Source organism: Mesocricetus auratus, unplaced genomic scaffold (assembly GCF_017639785.1).
Source record: "Mesocricetus auratus isolate SY011 unplaced genomic scaffold, BCM_Maur_2.0 Super-Scaffold_100023, whole genome shotgun sequence".
In the NCBI taxonomy this organism is placed as follows: Eukaryota; Metazoa; Chordata; class Mammalia; order Rodentia; family Cricetidae; genus Mesocricetus; species Mesocricetus auratus.
In genome coordinates this window covers 9,990,766-10,003,968 of record NW_024429204.1, presented here as the reverse complement: position 1 = coordinate 10,003,968, position 13,203 = coordinate 9,990,766, and the positions used below count along the sequence as shown (strand labels likewise).

General features: G+C 37.1%; 1 long non-coding RNA gene across 2 annotated transcripts in view; it reads right to left on the bottom strand.

Moving 5' to 3' along the window:
- Nucleotides 1–13,203, bottom strand: part of LOC110341350 — a 143,284-nt gene that overhangs the window by 17,918 nt on the left and 112,163 nt on the right. The window contains exon 4 of one of the 2 annotated variants that reach the window (XR_002383253.1): nucleotides 3,228–3,525. The exons of the other annotated variant lie outside the window; for it this stretch is intronic. This is a non-coding gene — a long non-coding RNA (uncharacterized LOC110341350). Of the gene's footprint in view, nucleotides 1–3,227; nucleotides 3,526–13,203 lie in introns of those variants that run through there. 2 annotated transcript variants of the gene reach the window in all.

Here is a 13,203-nt window from a genome sequence, read left to right as displayed (position 1 = left end):
TGGAAAGTGTGCAGTTGGAGAAAGGCCAGAATATGATCACTGAAAATACCCAGTTATGAGTAGGAGATCTGTGCTTCCAAAGTCTTATGGCAGTAGCCCTTTGAGAACTAGCCAGGAGGCCATTATATGTGGAAGAGTCTAAGGAAAAAAAAGATGAAGTCAGGGGGAAGTAACAGCTAGACATAATTGTCTAATGGGCCTCAACTGTCCATTAAGATCGCCAGTCAAAATGTACTCTTGTCTGGTCAGTAATTCCAGACACTCTGATTCAATTGAACTGGGCTAACATCCAGTCATGGACAATTTATAAATCTACCCAGGTGGACCTGGTACAGAGCCAAATTTGAAAACTATATACATAAACACATTGGCTTTCCCTCTTAGACAGGAAGCCATTAGAGAATTTGGAACAGAAATCTGCCACAACGATTTAAATTTCAAAAGAAAATGAACATAGCAGCTAGATAGTGAATGGCCTCTAGCAAATATAGAGGAAAAAGGGATAGATGCTTTTTTGAAAGAGATAATGAGGCTTTCTGCCAAAATGATATCAATAATAGATACTTAGATGGTCATGTTGATATAGAAGTCTGGAAATTATGTAGTATGTGTACATGAATATATGTATTTCTGTGTTTGCATGTAAAATAAATTTGGTGTAAAAGATATTTTTCATGTACACTTGTAAACATGACTACACAAATTTTCAACAGAAAAACCAATGAGAGTGTTTCAAACAAGTCTCTTTATAAATAACAATAAGAAATAATAGCTCAAATGAAACTCAACATAAATAACTTGGATCTGTGTAATACTGTTTATTTTAGCTGTAGATAAACTCTATAATGACTTATGACAATGAGCAATAGTTAGGTTAATAGGAAAATATACTGAACCTAGTGTTTCTTCACATATAACTTTAAACTAGAAAAAAATAGTTAAGAAGAATTGCCACATTGAAAGCAATTGCACTTTTTAAAAAAAACTCTGGTTAATATAGTAAAGATATTCTTACATAAATTGATGTTTTGTTGTCAGTATCCCCTAGTGTTAAACTTAACATTTAAGGATCTTTCATTTTATTATTATTAGTTAATTATTACCATTATTAGGTGTGTGTGTGTGATGTATACATGCATGCAGGTAGGTGATACTGACGCCAAAGGATGTCAGATCCACTGTAGCTGGAGTTACAAGTCATTATGAACCACCACGAGGGTACTGGAAACTGTCAAGTATAATGTCTGTTATTTCACAGCAATGAGAAGAGTAAACAACACGGGTCCTAACAGGGTTACCTGTCATGTGAGATAAATCAGGAATCTGCTCCCACCCCATCAAGGGACAGGCCGTTCCATGTAGCATAGCCTTAGCCAGAAAAATGCTATAGGCATAGGCAAGAAAGTGACCCCTACCATCAAGTGACCACTATCATGTTCTTCATTTTTCTTCCAATGTGTATTCTCTAGAAATGGTCTTGGGACTTTACAAACACTTGTATCCCCTAGATATATCTGAAAACTTAGTATCTCCTAATCTACTTTGCTGATGTCAGTTCATTTGGACCCATTACCTTATGGCACAATATCTCAACTCTCCCATTCCTTCATAAAAGACCATTGAACACCAGGTTTTGCTCTTCCTAGGTTGTGTGTGTGTGTGTGTTTACATAGGGCTATATAAGTTGTATTTGGGGGTTAAAATAAGCAGCTTCATGATACTGGATATATCATGGCCTTTATTTTATCTTGCTTTCTAAAAGACATTGACCAAGGAGATTTTCTTCAGTGTTACAGCTTTCCTATGATTAACATGCTGTGCATTTCATTGTCAAGCTTAAAGAGAACAAAACGGTAGGAAAGAAAAATATAACATCTGAGATGGCAAAATTCAAGAAAAGATAAATTCTTTCTTCATAAAATATGTTAAAAGCTTAAGTAGAATTCCATTTTTTAGTTATTGGTGTTAATCGGGTACACTAAAAGATATATTTTTAAATGATAATGAGAAAATTAACATGCATCCAGTGCTATTCGTTTATGTCAGGATATGTGGTATGTGGTGTGGTTTAGAAGATGCATTTTTCCTTGCATTGTGGCATAATATCTGAAAATCCCGTCACATACTCTAGAAAGCAGAGACATGAAGAAGTATGCCCATGCACAGGGGAGTTCGCAGGACTCACTTTAATTTTTAAATCAAAACTGAGAAAATTGTTTCAGAGAATACATCAGCAGTTATTATTTCTGCTTCATTGTTTGCTTTGCTTTTGAATGCAAGTGTGAAGAGTTTTACTTTTTAAAACACTACATACATATGCGTATGATATATCTAATTCCTATTTATATCTAATTTCAGTAACATAGTTCAGTTATTTCACTGTGTAAATTTGATTGCCAAATACATTTACCTGCAGTGAAAAATACTGTCAATAGGACATGAACTTAATTTCAAGTAAATGAGAATTCGAATGCCTGTTTATCATTCTTTCTTCTTTTACTATATTCTCCGTAAGTTCAAATAAATAAGTTCAAACTCTAAAGCTTTTCAATTGGTCTATGGAGTCAGGTTAGAAGAGTTTCTATTCTCACTTTACACTGTAGCTACACTATTCAGTAAAAGAATATGATTAAAGATTACTTTTTGAAGTTTAAATGCCTTAATTGCTATTTTTCTAGTTAAACAAGAGTAATAAAGTACTTTATAAAATCATTATGATCTGGATTATTATTCCTGATAAATATTATCTTCTTGCAATTTCTAGTAAATAAATATTTCTATTCTGGTTTCAGTCTGTAAATCATATGTAAATGATGATGACTTTGACCACACCCAGGTCATAAACATGAATTGTTGACCCACAACTGTTCTTCTAGCACACGGAAGACTCCTCTCTGTATATCTTCTTTGGCACACTGATAGTTTCCTTTCTACAACAGTTCCTAGGTTGCAAGCTCAGTCTATGAAGGACAGTGTAGATTTGGTCCATTATTGAATCAGATCAACGCCAGTTCTTACATTCATAGTGCAATCCATAAATAACAGGTGAGCAAGTGAGCAAACTAATAATTTACTTTCTGTTTTTCAAAACATTAAGATTACCCAACTCGACATACACACTTTTGTAACTAAAATGTGGTGTTGTAGTTTGTACATTTATTTTATGGATGACCACCCTTTCCAAATACATTATTTATGACCTAATGATTTACAAATGACATGTAAAATATATTATACATTTGTTTTAATCATCTTTCTTAAGACATTTAAAAATATTTTGATGGGAGAACATTTTGTATTTTGTATAATAAAGTGTATATTGAAATTATTTGCTCAGTACAGGCTGTGTGTCTTCTAAGCTACAGCCCTTCTGTGAGGTGATTATGAAATTGAGCAGAGAGCTTTGTGACTGTACATCACTAACTTTCCACACAAGCTTGCCAGTTCAATTTTTCATCTTTCAATTTTCATCTTCCTTCATGTCAGAGAAATTGCCATAGGCTACTGATCTTGAATCAAATTTATCTGGAATTCAAACATAATGAAAATGGGAAATGATGAATGGAAACCACTCACAGCCATCAATGTCGATCGTAAGTAAATAAATTCTTCTTCAAGCTTGAGAACATTAGCACTTATGCCTGTGGGAATGGCAGTAGCAAGATAAATGCACATGGTCCTGGGTGATGAATAATTAGTATTCATATTGTATTAGCTAACTATATAAACTGCTTAAAATATTCAAATAATTTCTGTTACTCATGCCTATTATACTTCCTGAAGATTCAAGAAATTGTCATTGATTCTCTGTGTTTGCTATGAAATTGGATCATGAAGTATGTATTACACAATAAGAATTTATTTTTATGCATCAAAAATCACACACATGATTTACATTTGTGAAGGTATTTGGTATATTTCTCACTGAGAAAGAAAAGGTTAGGGTTGGGTTAGTTATTTTCTTGGGTTATAGTCAAGCTTTACGATCATATAGTATGTATTCTCAAATGGTATGATTATATCTCACAAAAATCTATGAATCATGAATCTATTTATGAAAGATACTATAATTATTGTTAAAGTAGCTGTTACATGGAGTTCTAGACAGCATGGCTTTTTTTCCAAATACAACTGATTTAAAACACTGCTTTCATCATTGCTGTAAATAACAAATCCAATGTCATGGAGAGGTACCACTTACTGGCTTGCTTTGCAAGGGCTTGCTCAGCCTGCTTTCTTACAGAATCCAGGAACAGATATCCAAGGATAGCACCACCCACAATAGGCTGGGACCTCCCCCATTGATAAATGATTAAGAAAATGCCTTACAGCTGAATGTTATGTAGGCATTTTCTTAACTGAGGCTCTGGCTTCTCTGATTATTCTAGCTTATGTAACATTGGCATAAAACCAGCCATAACACCCAATATATGGAGAAATATACTTCATGATTTTCAAAACCATATTTAAACAGTGTCTATTTAAATCTAGCTCTACAAAAGTTGTAAGAAAGAAAACTCCAATTTGGAGATATTCACCACACCCAAGGAAAGACAAGGAGGAGATAATTTTGGACAAGAAATTCCAAATTCGCAGAAAACCACCCATCAAACCAACAAAATAATGGAAATCAATAAGCAATGCTCATTGATAACTCTTAACATCAACAAGAACAATTCTTTGATTAAAAACACAGACTAACTGGTTGAATATACAAACAGGATAACTCCTTCTGCATCATCCAAGAAACCTACCTTATCATAAACAGTTTATATCAAATCAGGATAAAAGGATAGAAACATATATTCTAAGAAAATGGACACAAGCAGCAAGCCAGTACAGCCAATTTAGTATCCAACATGATGGACATTAGCAAAGCTAATCCGAAGATACAGGAAAAGAGTCTATACATTTATCAAAGGAAAAAAGGACATTGCAGTGCTAAACGTCTATGTACCAAATACAAGTGAACCCAAGTTCATAAAAGAAACATTATTGCAGCAAATACAACACATTGAGTATCATACAATGATAGTAGGCGACTAGAATGCCTGCTTTCACCAACACACAAGTCATCTAGACAAAAAAACAAAACAAACAAACAGAGAAATACTGGAGCTAACTGATATCATGAACTAAGAGATTCTAAAAGATAGTTACAGAACACTTTTCCCAGTCACAAAAGAATACATCTTTGTCTAGTCACCTCTCTGTAAATAGATGGTAAGGCAAAATGCTTAAGACAGCAACTCCACAGTTCACTGAACATAGGGAAGTCATTTGGGTGCCCACCTAGAGCCTTGACCCCTCGGGACTAGTGTACATATTATTAGAGATAACTATGTGTGCTTTCCAAAGGGAAAACACCAATAGGGCTGCAAAGTCTCTGATCTACAGTGATAAGGTACCTGAAAAATTCTCTAGTACAGCATAGCCCACAGCCTGTGGGAAATAACAAACTAGTATATTAAAGCTGATTAGAACTGAGGCCTTTTCTATTATAATGGAACCCGTCCCTGAGGAAGGTCACATGTCCAAGACCTGAGACCAGGAAGAATAAGGAACTGGGGAAAAACAAATACTATTGTTGAGTTAAAGAAATGTAGCTATAAAACAAATCCTAACAATGTACCCTTATACTCATAGATTGCTACCTTTCTCTGATGTCATCAAAGATGCATCTTCCTGTGGTAATTGGGAAAAAATGCAGAGACTCATGGAGAGACAAATATGCAGAATGTTAGAGATCTCAGGACATTCATCTAAATATGGTATCCACATCAAAACCCTCCCCTCAAGGTTCATGGAACCCTCCAGAAAAGGAGGCATGAGAATTTTAAGAGCTGAAAGGATAGAGGACACAAATGAAACAAGGCTCTTTAAACAGAGCAGGACTAATGCACACATGAACTTAGACTATGGTGTTATGCACAAAGACAGCACAGGTATAGGCTACATGGGACCCCAGTGCTGAGAGGAGAATTTAAGACAAACCCTATCCCTAACCCAGAAACTAAGTCCTTTTGGTAACCACCAGCAAATGAAAACTTAGTTCTCTCCAATGGAGTCTTGCTGGAGCTACAAACCACTCTTAAGGCCAAGCCCTATTCATAGCAGTAGATGTATAACACAGAACAATTTTGGAGTTTCTTTGACTCCCAATGATGAGTCAGAGCATTTATTAACCTTACAATTCCTTTTTGTATATATTATAGCTTTATTTTTTCCATTTTTATGGGACTCCACTTTGTGACTATTTGAGTATCTATCTGTACGTGCTTCTCTTTGGCTCCTTCTGTTTATCTGTTTGTTTTGTCCTATTCTTGTTTTTTATTTTTCTTATTTTATTATTATTCTTTTAACGTCTTTTTTAAAGAATAGACAGAAATGGCGTGAACTCAGATGGGAGGGGAAGAGGGCAGGACACTGGAGGAGTTGCTGGAGGAATTGTAATCAGAATATATTTTATGGAAAAGGTCTATTTTTAGTAAAAGAAAAATTTAATCCTCCCTCTTATTCATACTGTAATGTGTCTCAAAACTAACAAGATCGATGTGTACAAGGATATAACATTAATTTCTGCAAACCTCCTGTGTGTCCATAAAATGTAGTGTCCTGGTGAGAATAAAAATCCTGTTTTTTATGTTGACATCCTTAGAAATTCAAAATATTGAACTCTCAGAACATGTTGGATTACAAGGGAAGAGATTATTAATCATATCAATTAGGTGTCATTCCTGCTATCTTATCAGTGGACCTAGGTAAGCATGCAAACACATGATATATCAGTACTTTATACTTTAATATGTATTAATATTTATAGCTTTTCCCTTTATAGTCTGAAAGTTGATTGAATATAAGGACTTTCTAACATTAGGCAAGTGCTATCCCCAGACTAATTTTTAATTTTTTTCTTTAAAACAGGGATTTAAGAATTTGCCCAAGCTGGTTCTGAAACTGCGGTCACTCTGCCTCAACACCCTGTATCACTTGCATGACTGGGTCATAACTTTAGGTTCAGCTTTGGATATTTTCAGGATGAGAAATAACAGCTTTCAGATCAGAGATGATTGTGCAGGGGTAAAGTGCTTTTATGTCAAGCAATTGTGAGGAACAATGTCAGGATAACCTGAGCCCAAATAAGAATCTGGTAGACTTTGTGTTCAACTGGAGTTCCAGCCTGGGAAGGTAGCACCAGGAGACCCTTAAGGCAAGCTGGCTATCATAACTAGCGATATCAGAAAGCTGTGATATGATTAAGATGCCCAGCTTCCTGGGTCCTCTGCATAAGTGTTGTGGCTGTGTTTAAGTTGCTGTTTGTGTGGGTCTCCTAACACTGGGAGTGGAGGGTGTCTCTGATTCTTTTGCCGGCTCTGGGGACCCTTGTTGTCATAACGGGTTGCCTTGTCCTGCCATGATATGAGGGTTTGTGCTGGATTTGGTTAACATCCCTTGGAGTCCTGCTCTTTTCTGAAGGGAAACATGGGGACGCTGGATCTCGAGGAAGCAGAGGTGGTGCAGGAGGCGCTGTGAGGAGTGGTAGGAGGTGAAACTGTGGTTTGGATGTACTAGGTGAGAGAAGAATAAATAAACAGAAAAAGAAGAACTCCAGCCTCTTCACGAAGTCGAAGATTTGAAAGTGGTTTTCCTTCCTTCCTTTCTCTCTCTCTCTTTCTCTCTCTCCCTCTCCCTTTTCCTTCTTTTATGTCACCATCCCTTTCTCCATATTTTATATATGATTCATGTTTATAGAACACTACTTGTGTTCCTACATAATGAATACCCAGCTTCCACCTTCTGGCCTCTATTAAACTCTTAGAGATCAATTTTCCACAAATAAGTAATGAAATGGCAGTAATGTGTTATTAGGTATAGGCATACTTCAGTCAGATAAGCTTTTGTTCAGACATGATCTCATTGTGTAGTCCAGGGTGAACCCCCACACACGACTATCCCACTTCAGACTTCACGTTAGTTCAGACTGAATTTTTGGACACTTGATGTCCTGTGTCTGACCTAGTGTTCTGTCATCAATTGGTGATCATGCAGCTTATTCTTGGTTGTGAGAAGGAAGAAACATCTGCTCTTCCTCATTTTGGTGGCACTGACATCTTTGAACAGTCCTGACGAGGGACACGGTAGTTTGTCTTTTCATTGACACTGTGTTGTTTTTCTTAGGAGTAAACTGGATTAGCATTTCGGGAAAGAGCATCACAGATATTATAAAGTCAAAGTTTCCAATCATGAACAGGGCATCGTTATGGATGATGACCTAGAGCTCTTGCCTGAGGTGATGAAAGCCAGGTTTTTCCATTGTAGATTCTCCCTTGTTGCCCTTCCCACATGTGCACTTTATCAGAAGTGACTGTGTGTAAACGCAGTTAAAGGTAGCAGTGACATTCCATTCCTTGTTCTTATGTCTTCTCTAGATTTGGGTGGTGTCTGCATAACACAGTTTTTGGTTTTTTATCTATTTTTATTAAACTACTAGTTTATCCTGTTAAGGTATCTTGGGTATTCAATTGATACTTGGTTTTATAACCCAACACTGTTACATTGTCTTTTTTTGCCTAAGTTGCTCTAACCTGGTCTTTAGGATTTCTTTCCCTTTGGTTCTGTGAGTCTTCAAAATGCTCTTCTCTTTGTGGACTCTTAGTGATTGCATTCTTACTTTCAGACTTCACAAAATCCTGCAGGATTACATTTCCATGCTGTCTGCTCTATTCAACACCAAAGCCTGTCTCCATGGAGCCCTGGAACATTTTACTGGACAAACAATGTTACCAGAAACCAAGGTTTGATTACTTACAACTCTCACTGCTCTTGCTATATTGTTACTTCTAGAGTACTCCAGTCAAAAGGGAGGAAATAAAGCAGAGATATTCTGTGTTTTTACACTTAACCACTCGTATTTCTACAAAATTATGCATCTTTTCATACTCAAGAGTTCATGTTTATAATATAGATTTTTTTTTGTTTTTCAAGACAGGGTTTCTCTGTATTGCTTTGGAAGTTGTCCTGGAACTCTCTCTGTAGACCAGGATGACCTCGAACTCACAGAGATCTATCTGCCTCTGCTTCCTAAGTACTGGGATTAAAGAAGTATGCCACCAACACCTCACCTCCCTTCTTTATCTTTTTTTTTTTTTTTTTGGTTTTTCGAGACAGGGTTTCTCTGTGGCTTTGGCGGCTGTCCTGGAACTCATTTGGTAGTCCAGGCTGGCTTCGAACTCACAGAGATCCGCCTGCCTCTGCCTCCCAAGTGCTGGGATTAAAGGCGTGCGCCACCAACGCCCGGCTCCCTTCTTTATCTTAATCCTCAGTATCTCCAATAATGAGAATTGGATTGTCTATATTATAGACACTATTCAATTTTGAGTCACAAGTAGAGTTAGTGTAATGTGTATGGCCAAGTAGTATGTGCTACTTCCCTGCAATTTCTTTTATATGAAATGTGTGACTTCCAAATTTTTGGAATGTAGTAACTCACATCAGCACTCTTTCTTGTGAGGACAATATTCCTCACACTGCTGTTACAATAATATTTTTTTCTTTATCATTTTCTATTTTTTAAATTCTTACTTCTTTGTTGGAGCTTGGCCCTGCCCCAACCTATTGTGCCAGACTTTATTGACTCCTCATGGGAGCCATTATCCAAAAGGAGAGTAGACTGGGGTTGGACTAGGGGAAGGTGAGGGTGTCAGGAGGAAGGGTTGGAGGGAGAAATGTGAATAAATACATTGTAATAAACAGATAAATAAGTTCATGCCATATGAAGACTGAAAGTCAGATTAACAATTCTTAGTTGTTTTGTAGTTTGTACCTGGTCTCATTCTTTGTCCCAAGCTGTCCTGAAACTTGAAACATTCTTCTTAGCTCATTTTCTGAAAGCTAAAATTACAGGAATGTTCCACTACATCCCAAAGGTTGGCAATACTCTTACAGGTAAATGGAGACAACTATATAATTAAGAAAAACTCCCCTTACCACTTTTCCTCAACTACTTGCAGATATGCCCACGTGAAACCTCTCTACAAATTTGATGATATATTTACTAACCCTCACTGTAAAAGGTAAAAGCACAGATGACATTTAATAAATGACAAATTTTGATATGTCATGCAGGGAAATATTATTGGGTGGTAAAAAGAAACATCTAGTCATAGCTTATGTAGATAAAAGTGAATATATACTCCTAAATAAAGCAACCTAACCTAAAAAACCTACAAGAACTGCTGGAAAGAGAAAGACTATAAGAATATAAATGGAAGTCATTGGTTATCTGTAAATAAAGGGAAGAAAGAAGTATTTGAATTGGAAAAATGTAGAATGTTTAGGATGTTGAATCTATGCTGGGTATGTTCTAAACCATGAAGATATACCATTTATATATTTGCCAAAACATGAAAAAAACTACTACTGAAAATTTATTAGAGAATTGATTTTGGATATGGATTTAGAAAATAATGACTGAAACTGTTTTCATTCGCAAGTGGTTATCAATTGGAGTTAGGTTCTGGATTAGGGATGGGGACATGTGTTCACTTCTCTTTTCAGCTCTCAAACACCATGTGGTGCAGACCCAAGCAAACCCTGTGCATGCTGCCTCCCTGAAGGAGGTTTTACTTGGGAAACAAAATACTCCTAGGGGTTAGGACACATGCCCAGAAGCACAGATCAAAAGCTCAATGCATATTTGGAGGTTATCTCATAATGAAGAGTCAGGACTTTTTTTTCTTTTTCAAATAATTTTTAATTTTTCTTTTTTGCTTTATTTTTTAATTTGTACCTTCCAATATTGATCCTTTGAATGCATATATATGTGGTTACTTCAGTTAATATAACTTTTCAGTTTTATCTTTTCCTATGCAAATATCATCATTTCTTTTTTTTTGTGACTGAAAAAAATTCACTTTGCATATACAGTTGTTGTTAAAAGTCCCTTCCTAGGAGAAGACTTAAGAAATGCCTCCCTCAGGAAGGTTGAGCCAGGAAGAGAATAGAAGGGAGAAGGATAAGATATACCATAATAGAGGGAGCCATTATAAGTTGGAGAACAGATCTGGTACTAGTGAGATCTTCACAGATCTACAAGAAAGACACTAACTGGCATTAAGGCTACCTTAAATGTCCTCCCCTGATAACGAGATTGATGACTGCCTTATATGCCATCCTAGAGCCCTCATCCAGTAACTAACTGAAGTAGAGGCAAACACCCACAGCTAAAAACCGAACTGAACTTCTGGAACCCAGTTTCAAAAAAGAGTGATGAGCAAAGGAATCAGACCAGGCTGGGGAAACCCACAGAGGCAGCAGACCTAAACAAGGGGGAACACATGGACCCCAGACTGATGCCTGAGAGGCCAGCATGGGACTGATCCAGACACACACCCCTTGAACCTGGGTGTCAGAGAAGAGGCTTCAGCAAATCTGTAGGACCATGGAGACTATCAGTATTTATTCCTGGCATACAAATAGACTCTGGGAGCCCATTCCACATGGAGGGATGCTCTCTCAGCCTGGACACATGAGGATCTAGGCCCTGCTCAAGATGATATAACAGACTATGAAAATCCCTCATGGAATCTTTTACCCTCCCTGGGGAGCAGAGGAGGGATGGAGTGGGGGGAAGAGCAGACTGGGGGGGGCAGGGGAGGAGGGGAAGGAGAGGGAACTGGGATTGACATGTGTACAAAGTTAAATAACAACAACAACAAAAAAAGAAATGCCCAAGATGTCAGTTACTCGGCTGGGAAGAAAATCACTAAGCACGGCAATTCAATGACTTTATCAGTTCATCTGCTCATGGACATTTAGATTTTGTGGCAAATCCCTTATTAAATAGGGATATACAGTGTCTCTGGTATTAAGAACCTTTCAGAAATGGAATGACTAAGTAAATGGTAGTTTTGGTTTCAGGTTCATGAGGAAGCTCCCTGAGTTCCAAAGTAGTCTCCCAAGTTTACATTCCCTCTAGCACCAAAAAACTTCCTCATTCCCAATGTCTCAGCCAACATGTTATCATTTATCTTCTTAAGGATCGCCATTCAGTTTGGGGTGACATGGATTCACGAAGTTCTTTTAATTTGAAAATTCCGGATGACTAAGGATTTTCAGAACATTTTAACATTGGCACCAACTATGTAAATTTCTTCTTTTGAGAACTTCTTGATGCTCACCATTCTGAGGCTAGTGAAATGGGATCTTAAAGTAAGTTCAATTTGCATCTCCCTGCTGGCTTAGGAGTCTCCTCTATGAAAAGGACATTTCAACAGTTCACTGATTTGGAAAGAACTAAATATCTCAAATGCCATCTGATATTTTTTCCTGACCTAATTCCATAACACTTGATATGCATAAAATGGTGCTCTATTTTAAAGGAAATTAAAAAAGAGGGGGAAAGAGGGAGGAAGAGAGAATTAGAATTTTACCCATGTCTTGCCCAATCACATTGACTGAATCACTGAGTGTAACAAAGACTGTATTCAGAATTCATAATCAGTGACTTTCAAAACATTCTAGTGAGAAGATGAATAAATTGCTATCTTACATGCTCTTTGCAAACATTCTGTCCATTAAAGTCTAAGGAACAAGAGCTAATCTCCACTGTTCCAAGAACCAAAGAAACCTGTGGTCGGTGCTATACACACTGACTTTTCCTGCTGTCAAACAGCGCTCACTTAACTATTCATGTTTCAATGTGGTTATTTGTTGAAACACACTTGAGAAGAATTAAGGTGAGAGCTAAAAGCCAAGGGATAAGCCTGCCAGGGCACAGAAATAAAATCAGCACAATTCAGCAAAGAACAATGGAAACTGACAGGGGAAAAACAAAATCGTTTTGTATTCGGGGCAGAACAAATCCATCTAAAGAGGATCCTGGAATTAGCACTCTGTTTTGCTTTCTCTGTGAGCTGTGTTGATTTAATTGACCAGCTCACTTGTTGGGGGAGATGCATGGTAATGGGCAGCAGACTGAAGCTTACTTACTGCTAAGGCAGCACATGACCACACTGCTACTTGTTCTCACCCAGCTTGTCATGCTGAAGACTTTTCAATACTGGTATCATTCACCTTCCCATTCCATCTTATGAATTTAACCCCTGCCTCCTAGCACTCACTAATATAGAGCCTTTCCCAGAGCAACTCGGTGGCTTGTATATCCAAGATCAATACTGATGGTTCTGCTTCAAAAGATATCCA